A 13,130-nucleotide genomic window follows, 5' to 3' on the forward strand; every position below is an offset into this window, starting at 1 on the left:
CATGTGGACATCAATGCAGACATGTCGAGTTATCATCATCATCATCGACGGCAAACATCAGTACTTAACAAGGAAGCTTCACTACCGTACAATCATGATGATTTGAAAGTCCGGTTGTGAAAAACAAAACAAAAGTTGAGTTGATGCAGATCTATCACAAAATTTACAAGGTGGCTACACAGATCCACACAGTCATTCAGGATAGAGAATTGACAAGAATGCCATTGTCATTGATTACCAGTCACATCTTGCAGCGTACCCAACAATGTGCATTGGCTTCACGCTGTCTCCACCTTGGAAGGCGAGTCACAGAGACAGCGCATAGACTCCTCGTTATCTCTTTCCTGCCGCTTTGCTAGGTCAAGGGATGGCCATCTCTCCGGCTCCGCGAACTTCAATTTGGCTCGGAACATAGCAAACGATTGCTCGGAGAGCGCAATACATGGCCTAAGCCACGAAGACTTTGGCGCTAGATACATTTTTCTGTGAAAGTTCTCGAAAACTGTGCAATAGTTCCGCTGCACTAATGACGTCCGACTGCTGCCCGAACTCAGCGTGGGTCGGAATCCTTCAGTTCTACTGTCGAAAGCGGATTTCAACGTCTAATCACCAGGCAGACAAATTACGGGTCAAGCCATAAGCTCTTTACATTTGGATGGATAAAGATGTCCCCAACGGAGACCGGGCATGGTTATTTAATAAGCGCAGACTGTTTAGGACATCTGTGAATGAACTACTTCTTATTCAACCAGAAAGTACAATATTGACAAAAGTTCGAACTGCTTCGGTGTATACATTTGGAAGACTGTGAGATGTTCCTAGCAATCTTCCCGTGAGCAAGGCATTTTAACAGATTTTTCGAAAACACTTTCATGTAAGGTCTGGACAAGATAGGTTTAATGCGCAACTTTTGAAGAAAAAATCGGCTTCCTCCATAAATTTGTACCAGCTCAATCCAAAGGACGTTGCGTTCACAAAGTTTGTCTACTCCTCACACCTTTATCAAGATGTAAGGATGAGCAAACGAGTACTATGTTCACGAAATCGCATACGAATGGTTCCTACAACATTGTCTACTATTCTGGTTCGAATAACAGGGTTTCTGTACTCAGCGACGTAGCTTTGATATCAAACGGTTTTGACTCCAAGCCATTCTCTGATGCTTGTTACATTTAAATTATCCAGCACTAACGACGACACCATAATTTTCGCGTCACTAAAATCAACGTTACATAGTGTATCGCTGAATGAATTGCTGACTTTGACTGCCCATAGACGCGATTGTCAAGTGTGACCGTTAGCACTGACAACCTCCTAACCAAAAAGCAACGGCCTCGTTTAAGGCACACTCCAAAATCCCATAAAAACTGTTGAACCATGCTTCATCAAAAGTTCATGTCGTTACCAAGTTGCTAAGACGAGTTGATCGTGGGTCCGTCTGTAGCGATTCAAAGTAACGACCTCAAAATCACCATCGTGCAACCAAATTTGCCAGAATAAACTTTGGAAATTCCAATCCTTCAACGTACCCGGTAACTTGTCACTCTAAACAAGCTTCTTCCAGTCGAACGTTTCTGTATCCCAATATGAGAGCGCAAATAAAGTTGAGGGATGCCAGCTTGTTTTCAATGTGCGCACCGACCAATTTATCATCACCCAGCCGACCAACCAACAAAGGTCTCACTAAACCTTTCATTCTGTGAGAGAATTAGCATTCCCTAGTGGATGGAGTCATGATGTTGGGTGTAAATTTCCGTAGATAAATGCAGGTTATTTCTAATTTCACAAGGCTTCGCTCCAAGTGGGGCCTCGACTTGCCTGTAGCTTTCATGCAACCACCTCCTTACAGCGATTTTAACATTGAATCTCCCAATCATTAGTTTTCATAACCTTGGTCACCAGCTGACTCATCACATAATCTATGATTGGACGATTTGAGTCACTAGCCGGTCATGCTTGAGTTCTCATTTCATCTGGTTTCATTCAATCGTGTTTTTATATTCCCACAATAACTTTTGTTAACCCTGAGTGATACATACTTTTAGTAAACGCTCTGTCATTGGAAACAAGGACTCGCAAGCAGACTCACTGCGAAGACAAGTCAAGAAACAGCTACTTTTACGTACATTAACGGCCATAGTGAATTCGTGCCACAAAAGTGTCACTTACGTGTAGGTGCAAAATTTTCAGCGCTATTACGGATCATCAGCATTCAGTCGCATCACGGGAAGGCAGTTACTCAAAATGAAGGCATGCACGTGGACTGCTGTTTTTTTCTTTCCAAACATAGTGCATCATCTAGAGCAGTACGTGGGCGCTATTAGCTTTGCGGTGTTCAAAACAACCGTTCGACATCGCTGTCAGAGACCATATCTCTGGAATTCCTGGAGGCTAACATTGTCCACCCGTCGTCATCAGCTTTGCGCTCAACTGTTCAAGCCCTATAAGAGCTAGTCTGAGAGTTGTTTTCCAGGGTAGTTTTGCGCGTATGATGTCCTTGCGACAACACAGTGATAGACTTGCGACCATACCGCTAACCCTATTGAACCGACCAAGATTTAGAACGACCAATCATTATTCTCTTTAAAGCAGTAGTCATCAAACTGAGGCTCCAAGTTGCCTGTTCAATGTGCACCATGGAATTATGTGTGGACTGGATCACTGATCCATTTATTGTGCGAAAGTGGCTCTGAGTAAGAACGTTCATTAGACCTGAACGTTCAGCAACATAATTTCACGGTGCAGGGTGGCGTAAAGTGGAGGATAACTAAAATAATTATGCACGTTGCTTTCATGTCGACATGACTTAGCGTAGTATGTGTGAAGTCAGGTTCCGATGGTAGATACACGAAGGCGGTTTTGCTAGGCGTCGGGTTCCGTTCGTTAGTTTGAGACATCTATGTCGGCGTATCCCAAATTGCCAGGGGCATGCGTATCAGGCTACAGCAAGAGGCATTTTGTTGTGCGCACTTGAGACGTGGACGTGCAGTAGATGACTTCATGTCCTCAAAAACTGTGGCCTCCTAAACGTGGCTAATGAGGGTCGACGTCAACGAATCAGCAACAAAACAAGTGGAAGGAATAGTGTGATCGGCAAACGGACCTGTGTTGACCACACTGGGTACTCTGAATGCGACCGAGCGTTTCCCATAAACTTGCGGTGGCTTGGTGCAGTGGCTGTTTCGATTTCGGGATGCAATCTGCTAAGCTTGAAGATTTAGTTAACTCGGTATACTGATTGAACACACGCTAGTCTATCCTAGAGTCCGGAAGATTGGCCAACAAACCTCAGGTAACTCAAAAGCTCATGAAGGTTCTTCATCGAGCATGAGTATTTAGATTGTCCTAGTTAAAACTTATGAGAAAAGCGAAGGTAGCAAACAAAGCTTGTATTCTTCTGTGATTACTTTTTCTGGTATCACTCGCTGGACATCTGGACACCTGCTGGTAATTTTTTTTCAACCGGCACGGGTTTCCTGCTCATTACTGCAACAGCTGACTCCATTGAACGGTGTAACTTGCTTGCAATTGTTACGCCGATGATGATCAACAAGCAAATGTGCGGGCTCACGTCGGGCTCAGAAATTTTTATAATGGCTGTTTTTCATTAGGTGTTGTGCGAGAAGATGAATAACACTAACATTGAACAGGTTATCTAACCGGTGACCACGCACGAAAGGGACTTATTGAGTTTTGCGTTTCATAAGTTGTGGTGGACGACGCTGAGTTTTGCTGTTCGCACTTGCTTTGAAAGGATGCCTTGACCGTGCGTGTTGAAGTCTGGCCTGCCTGTTGTCGTTAAATCTAAACTATATTTAGTCCCGACACTTCCTGCACAGTGGGTCCTGCGAATGTTCGAAGTAGCTTTTCCCGTCCAGTTAGTCGTGCATAGGTTTAAAGGGACTCAGGTCAAGGTGCTGTGTGAAGCGTCGTCGTCCGAGCGACTTCCGAGCGTTCGCCGCTGTGTTGAGTGTGTCGACTGTGCCCACTATTTGTTGGTTGACCGTGTGCTGTCCTAATATAGGTTGACTGGATCGTGAAAAAACAATGCGAATACATTTTGTGCCCTGAACGAGTTCACATAACCCACAGTTGACCAGAGTTCTTATTCATGTCACGCTGTTTTTTCGTGATGCAAGTTGTGACATATGGAACAAAAACGAAACTTGAGGGAGACGGTGGACGTGTATGCGCTAATCAACTGTGGTGACCGGTACAACCTCCCTCTGTCGAATTCCCGCAGTTTCGAGATGGAAATAAATTCAAAGAGAAGGTTCTTTTTGGAAGAATCAAATTCTAGCCCATTAGACATCATTAGACGTTATTACGCGCATTCTTTATCACAGAATTCATAGTGCTTGGTACATCTGAAATGATATTAAAATTGATTGAGAAGCAACCCTGACCTCAGACAACTGTATTAGGTCGGTAAATTTTGATGTTATTCTATCTTTGAGGTGAACGGAACCCAATTGACATGGTCAGTTCTCAGTATAATAATGTCTCCAACCATTCATGTGGCTCGTCTATGGGTCGCCATCCAGGAAGGCGGCAAAGACCAGCGCACCTGAGTTTGCTGGTAGCGGCTTTTATACTTCGCAGGCAAGCCATCGTTTGACCGCCCCTGGCTCGTATCCACTCTCCACGTGGTTGTGCGAAAACAACCCTCGGAGGAAGTCGGTCGACTGACACGCATCACGTGGCCAAGCCACCGTTACCGATGCAGTATGGTCAGTTAGTCTATCGAGGGTGAGTTAGTTCTTCCGAATACCGAATCGAGACTGTCTCCAAACCAGTATGCAGCATGATGAAGTGCATTGTGGAACCTCACCCACAGTCGCTCGCTATTTGCTACCCGTCATCCACAGTTGACCACACCTATTCCATGTTCGCACAGGTGCACAGAGTTCACAACTGTTGATAAGACAGGGCCTACATTTAAACAAAAAAACGATAGGAAGCTGACGGACAACAATCCTGTAGAATAAAAGAATGTGATCGAATATGAGAAATAAACCGCCAGTGACAGTCGTAAGCAGAGCAGAGTTCCGCAGATTTCAATTAGAACATTGCTCTGGGAATTCTTATGTGACAAACGCATGGTGTCCTGAAAAGTATAGATAGGAACGCAGGCTAGTCGTTGTGGGAAAAAGGTTTTCAAGCAAACCTCACCTGGTTAATTGAGTCTTGAGAAGTGAAATCCGATGTGTGTGAAAAACAGCAAAGTTGACAAAATTATTCACCAGTAACTGCGAGTGTGGCGGGAGAAATCGGAACATTCTTAGGGGAACTACTCCTAGGGGCTCCTTTGAAGTGGAAAGATGAACTCCTAGAACCGGATTACATTCCCTTTGTACATATATTCCAGTGATTTCGAACAGATTTTCCGGGCTTGGAAGAACACAGTGAATTTTGGCCAAAATGAGTGCAAATTAATCAAACCATCATGCGGATCCGTTATCTGTACATTGCTGATCACGATAAATTTGTGTACTACGCGGAAGCCTACGTCTTCCAGACAACCAACAGGGGAACCGGCCTGCTCCGTCTATTTTCACTAGCATAATACACACGTCAAATTATCTCTGAGAAATTTGCTTTTGTGTTGACCGTTAGGAACTCAAAACATCGTGGGTTATTGTCCCAAGTTTCATCATCACTCGGAATCTTCTTCAATGGATGGTGGTGTTCGCGCACTAGAGAGCCTATCCATCGACTTATTCATCCTAGTCGCAATCAAAAAGGGCTTACTTCGGTTCAGCGGCACTGAGATCTCAACGGAGGCTTGGAAAAAAAATGCACGTAATTAGGAATCCATTCTGTATGTAAAGACTGGACATTTCGTTCGATTTTAAATTCCAGTGCTTTCGATAACACACGTTGGGGCTCAGAAGCCATATTTGCTAGACAGTTTTGTTTCAGTAGCAGAATCCCAGGGAAAAATTTACCCGAGACATCATACCTCACGCCTTTTGGACGATGTTTTGTACCGCCAAAGGCAGGAGTGCTAAAACATGTATGGAATTACCTTACAGTTTTTACTTCTGAATGTAACTACGGTGTGTATTCTCCAAACTCGTAATCCAGATCACACGTTCTATAGCCTCCAAATGGGGTTCCGCGTGTTGGACATCTTAGCATTCGATACTGATCAGAAAAAAGGTGGAGACGATGAAATGACGCTCATCGGACTCAGCTACTGAAAGAAATTAGGTGGGCGTGTTTCAATTCGATGTTCCCCAAAAGTATAGTGGATATGCTTGCGCACGCAGACGAATGGCGCACCCAGACGAATTTGTGAACAAGTGTACCATCAGAGGCAAAGTCGGTTAACAATCTTCGGAGTGAATCTGCACTCTAATGTCTAAGACACCGATCAAGCAGGAAAGGTTCTGCGGTTGCAGAACTTCACCGGTGAGATGAATACTCGCGTGCTAGGCCTAACTGATTAGCCCCAAAAAGGCAAAGTCGGTAGCAGTTTGTCGAAGGGCTTTTGACAACCTAATAAATACCATATTACGTCCAAACTTGACCAATAATTATTCGTCGAATTTTTCAATGTTTACTATTAATTCCGACCAAACCGATGCATACCATATACCATAGAAGGCCTGAGGACCTCCATGAAAACCATTTATGTACGTCCAAATTTGACTGTCACGAAATCCACCGCGCGAGATTTTTACTTTCTTAAAACCAACCCATCACATGCTACTGAGGGAGTTTAAGCCAAAATATGTCGAAGGATCCAGAGAAAAACCAAACTGAAGAAGCCCCAGGAAGGAAAATGGGAAAAAACTGACTCCGGAGACGTCAACGTGATTTAGGCTACACAGAGTGACTCTTAGTGCCATCCAAAACGTCAAAACGGATCTGGCAGTTGCTCCCCAAGTCTGAAAGACAGGATCACAAGGGATTTTTCCTTATATTCCTCGCCAGAACGACGATGCATCGACCTAGCAACTCGAACGGAACAAAACATTGATGTCTCTGTATGGATTGCCATTGCGGAATGCTCCAAAAAATGAGATTATCTACCAGTATGAATGCAACAAATTGGAATTCATCTAGAACTAGCCGCAAACTAACTACCTACTGGGAACCGATGCTCCACTTTCCCCCTTTTCCACTAACCACAAAGCAAATGGCCCTCAGATACTTTAGGCTAGCTTCTTGAATCCGGTACTCAAGGCAGAGATCATTCCGAACTAGGTTCCCATCCGTTAGGAGCCAGCACCATCGACTACATCGTATCCGAAAAGTCGCGTTTAATGAGTGACATGTCTGACTCATTTCCAATGACCCACCAATAACCCTCTTAGGTTCAAGTTCGCACCACTCTCGTTTGAACAGTCGTCCTCCTGTTCTGGCACAATTACTCGGGTGAATCCACATCAGACGGGGCAATCACCAAAGCCAACTTTATCTCTAATTAGAGATCATCAGCATTACGTATCCGATGACCCTGCCGGGGTTTTAAATCGGGATACCTGACTTGCGAGGCGGGTTTCCGGTATCCGTGGCACCACGTATAGGCTTTTTGACGTTGGATTTCAGATGCGTCCAAAGTGCGTTGGTAAAATATTGGTGAAACGTTTGCCTCACATGTCAGGTGTCCGGAGTTCAAACCCCGGCATGGCCACTGCATATGCATCGCTGACGAGAAAAACTCGAGTTCAGTACATCTCCCTCTTTGGTGTGAACCCTCTTAAGTGCTTAGTAGCATCCCATGGTCGAAAGAAATGCCAGCGACCGGCTCAATCAAAACCTAAGGCTTTGTGGACCTCCCAGCACTAACCACCCAGCTCTTACCACATAACGGCGCGGAATCGAGGAATATCTGTAGATTCGTACCCGGAAATGTGTGGTAACAATCATTAAATTTATTCCACGGCAAAGCTTCGCATTTGGTGCAGAAGCTCCGTCAGGCCAAGTGACTAGGTTACAAGGTTGGCCGAGATTTAAGGCGGAGGGAAAACAAATCAGCTAAATCTCTGATACCTGTCGACCGAGGGATTTTGTGTTAGGGTGGGTGGCCAAGTGTTGGGCCAGTGGAGAACCTAAATGGAATCGCGTCCAGCCTAAGATCTTGTTCCTCTTGTTCGATTCACGTGCCGATCTCTGTCGAACGTCGTCTGCACTTTCCACCCGTCGAATTGGAACAGCGGGTGCTTGTGTCAGGCATCCTCATAAAATTGAACTGGCCCACATGAATGAGCCCAGGCTCATCAGATAATACAAACATACAGAGTTTGGGTTCACTATTTCTCACGAATCTGAGTCCATCGCGAAAATGTGCGCGAGGACGATTTCAGTGTGGCACGAGCAGGGACACACTGTGGATATTAAGCGTTGTGATAAAGCGCTGGTTCAGAATAACGCATTAGTTGACCTCGTTAATTCTGAGAGTCTCGATTCATGCATCCCTGTATCTCAAGAAAAGTGCGGTTGGATCAGATCATGGGGCGTTGGAAAGATTGTTCAAACACAACACCCAATACTATATTTCACTACGCAATGTCACAATGTCCGATTACACATAATTTGCACTTTTAGCTGATTTCAACTCAAATAGTGCAATATTGTACAATATTGTGCTTACATTTCCAGTGGCCACGTTATAATAGTTGGATTCTAGTATATTGCGTGTGGAAAATGGCGCACAACTAGCCACCAAATTTAGTTTAGAACGGGTGCTGCTTCTCACAGTGAGCCTTTCACAAACGCTGCCGTTTATTCTGTACGAAATTCACTGACCCGGCACAGACAATATGGATGTGACCCAATTTGCTGAGTGCACTCATGAACAATGTGAAAACGTGACTTTAATGATGTAGACGTCATTCAGCACAAGTCACGAGTATAGATACTAAACCAAAAACAAGCAACCTCGGCTACCTAACCCGAAAACAATTAAAATGTGGAGTTTCCCAAATTTTGTCCAATTTTGCACATAGGGATAAAATATCAAGAAATATGCTTTCATAAGAAACGTCATCATCATTGTGAGACAAGTCCAAAAATGTTTATCTTCTCACGGCCTGTGATCAGTTGCAGTAAAAATATTGTTTAAAGACACATCCGACCACGGTGCGCTAGTGTTTTCCACTTGTGAAACGGTGAATATTTTGGCGAAGCCGGTCACACTACAGCCATAACAAGGTAGCTCAGAGTTAGAATAAAATTCACACAGTGTGTGACCTGAAGACTATTGATATTCAGCAAAATGGAATTAAATCAAATGTCTCATGTGGACCTACTCTTGCAATTCTTTTCAACAAACACCAATTATTCCCAAAGGCAATGAAGCGCCACTGACATCACAGATTTTGCTGAGTCTGAGCCTTGCTCTAATGATGATGATATGTGTCGACAATTTTCTCTTGACTGGCTCCAAAATAATGTGCAGGTATATAATCAGGTATTTTGTGAGGCGATATCGGTCAGGTACCTGAAACCATCTCTTATTCCCCGATGGAGGTGAACAACACATTCCGATAGGCAAAACAAGGGTATAGAAGACCTAGGGCTGGTTGGATGCGTTTTGATGCGACAAGGTGAGGCATAGGCGTAAGTGATTCCATTCTCGGATATTCTTTCGAGTGCTTCATCTGTCAGCCTGACTTCAGGGTAACGCATCTTCTCAGATACAGGTAATAGACGAAGCGTAGAAAGCGGCTTTACTGGCTTCAGTCATGTGCAAAACTGTTTTCTGCCGCAGAAATCCTCGCTTTCCATGTATTTGAGTATGAATGTGCAAGCAACGCAATCCGTCAAGACAAAGTAAAGGGATTCGCAGAGCACAGTGCGTAGTGAATGGAAAAACCATGGTTCACATATTGTGATCCGAATGCATTTTGCAAATAATCTTGAACGCATTTGCCAAATCGGTGCAGGATATAATTAGCTGTCAGGTCCATCATTGAGATATGTTCTACCACATATCAAGCCCTGGGCGGTCGAATAATTACCTCAGTTTTGTTACTGTTCAATTGGGTTTGGGTGAGTTGGGCGCGGAGCAGATGCTCGTAATAATTTTGACGCATCGGTCATGGTCTGGACAGCATTTTTGGTTTCTGCTGATTCAGAATGCAAGCAAGAGTGTCACTGTGGTAGGCGATGATGTCAGCATAACTGTGACCGATACCTAAGATAATATATTGTTTATGAAAATGGACTACCTATGTACATGGTCATCGTCAGCGCGGTCAGAATTTCACATTCATTACGGGAACCCTTCGTAGGTGGTTTGATTTGAAGAGGTGTTTTTCAGTGCTTGCGGCAAAAGCCAATGATTATGGACCGGCCTGACAAGCGCCATTCCATCCGCCTCAGTATAAGGCGCATTATTGGAGCGATAGCGGTTAAAGTCAAATTGACCGCATTTCATTTATTGTCTTCTTAGTTAATCCAAACCGACCTGCGCATTAGTAGGTGGGACCTCGGTGCGCAATCCGGCACACTTTCGTTCAATTTAGAGTCGTATGTTAACAGAAGTCACGCTTTTCGTTTTGTTCATAAGTGCACCAAGAAAATCGGGTCATATCCGTGTTGTTTGAGCTTGCTTTGGTTAATGGCCCTATGGAGTCTGTAGTGAACTGAACAAGTTACTAAATTAAGCCGGATGCAGAGTCACACGGAGAAAAATCCAAGTAAATCTTGACTCACCGTTCACAATGGGAGATACCGTAGTTCAGTTTTCGGTTGAATCGTGACATCAGGATGAATAATTCTACCCTCCTGGTACTTCTCCAAATCCAAAAAATTGCCGGCGATTCATCTTTTGCCTTGCCATTCCTCAAAGTGTGCCATTCCTAAAAGTGATTGCATTATTTCCACATTTCCACTTGTCACCTAATCCCATAGTTTTTGGCGAGTAAGGTGCTAAACCATGAAACATTTTGGAGGAGGCTTCTAAAGCTCAAATTGGATGACAACCGGCTAGATATTTTTTTCCGGATTTCATTCATGCATATTATGAGCTAGATTGCAAACTCTCGGTTTATTTTCGATCAATGGGAGAGCATCAGCCATCCAGATATCGGTAATCTGTTCTGAAGACGATCGTTTGAATTATGGGAGCAAATCGAATGTGTTGTTTAGCTCTAACTGGTTAAACTTTGTAAAGCACACTGTCTGTGTGGATTGTACGACCATCCTCGAGGGTCGCTAGTCCAAACAAGTTAGAGGGAAATCGCTAGGTAGAAAACCAATATTTATTGAGGATTCAGGTGTTTTGTATTCAAAATACAGCTGCTACGTTTTTATCAGCTGAAACACGTCAGCCGATTGTGGAAGCAATGATTGCGTTTAGCCGGACGTATAATTAAGGATGAGTGTAACGGGTCAAAGCAGGTCCGAGAAAAAATTGCATTTAAACAGAAGTGCAGAGCAAGGCTGATGGACGATACACACGCGTTCCGATGCAGAGTGTAACTTTTGAGGACTGTGCAGTCGTCTTACCAAATGACCGACTGTTGGGCTTCTACGCTTCAAAGCCAAAGAATATTGTTCACCACATGCTTTTCTTGCTGTGGCACAGCTTCCACCAAACGATTAAGGTGTAAAGTGAGATGACTCAGATGAGACCAATTAAACATTTTGGCACAACAATGAGCTCTTCATATGACAACGCAGTTACCATTGTTTGTTATGCGATGGCTGAAAAGAGGATAAACCACTCGTATGTTGGAAATTTTTTACATCATGCTATTCTCTCAAGTGAGTGGTAGAAATTGTAATAAAATTACCAATGGGCTGATTCCATGCTTGCAAATAAACGTCATTATTGTTTCTAATGTTTTTTTTCTAATGCTAGCTGGTTTGTGCACTCAAGTCGGAATAATTGGCGCACCTACTGTTCTGTAGAGCGTCTGCACTATGTTAAGTAAATTTTTAAGTCATTTTAATTAGACGACACCAGACAACCAAAAATTGTTCATCACAAGCGAGAGATGCAGCGGCCTTTCAGGAACAATGGGAAGCCATTTGATATGAAACCTTGCAAGGTGTTACATGAAGATTAAGCGGGGACAATCTTTAGCAGTTAATATAGACCGACTACACCGACCATATTCATTAACTCATGACTATCGGCAAAACTTCGATGAACTGAGCAATGCCTTGTCATTCCACCGTAAATCTGGAATTCAGATTTGAAGCAACGTAAGTTCCTATTTCGAATTCCCACATGTTCCCGGCCAAAATTGGTATATTTATAGTTTAGATATGCAAAAAACTTTGTTTACGAGCGAAGTCACCCTTTCTTGATCAACTTGCTTTGATCATCCGATTTAATCATCAGACGAGTTCAGACTCACGCATGAAAATCGCAAAAAGTTATGTCGTCGTGTTTTGAGCGGAAGCTGTAAAATAGGGGTGCGGCTAAATTGTTTGACCTTTCGTTTGACGTTCCGCTTTACTTCAAAATAGAACATAGTATTAACTTCATTTGAGGTTATTCAACGTCACTATAATGCTCTTGTTCTTTCCCAGTTCGGGCGCTTCGATTTCGACAAAGCCTGTTGCAGAAAGTGCTCTCGAAAATTCCAAAGTTACATGAGTGTATTAAGTCATATTCATTAGACGTTCGAACAAATTCGTTATCCCCAAAATGTTCTCTTAACCTGGGTCGTTGAGAATAATATTTAATAGATGATGCACTTCTAAATTCAACTTAACATTTCCTGGAAAAAGTAAGAATTTTGGCAAAAAATGGTGACTATTTCGTTATTCCATTTGTAATTTTGACCACGTAGTGAAACCATGAATATCTGTCACAAGTATATTGCCTATTCAAAATAGGAAAATGAATAAATTTCGCTGATCGGATAGGTTTCTGGACGCAAACAATCGGATTTAGGAATGCAACCTGATAGTTGTGACGCCCTTGATTTGTGAAATTCGGTTTGATATTTGACCAAATTTGAAAATTTGAAGGCACATAGAACTCAGCTGCAGATAGCTGGGTTGTCGTGGAAAGTTCTAACTGGACATTTGGAAACCACATTTATAGTCTTAATTAACATACTGCTTTTCAGTCCGGGTTTTCAAACAGTCCAGCCCAATCTTTGCAATCGCAAGATTATTAACGTGAATGAAAAAATATATATATTTGTTTATCAGCTAAA

At 43.2% G+C, this 13,130-nt stretch overlaps 1 protein-coding gene across 1 annotated transcript in view; it reads right to left on the reverse strand.

The window, feature by feature from the left end:
- The window catches only part of T265_15576 (hypothetical protein), a gene marked incomplete at both ends in the record, with an annotated part of 89,568 nt that overhangs the window by 69,788 nt on the left and 6,650 nt on the right, over positions 1-13,130 (reverse strand). The window lies entirely within an intron of this gene.

This window comes from Opisthorchis viverrini (assembly GCF_000715545.1).
Source record: "Opisthorchis viverrini unplaced genomic scaffold opera_v5_634, whole genome shotgun sequence".
Taxonomy (NCBI): Eukaryota; Metazoa; Platyhelminthes; class Trematoda; order Opisthorchiida; family Opisthorchiidae; genus Opisthorchis; species Opisthorchis viverrini.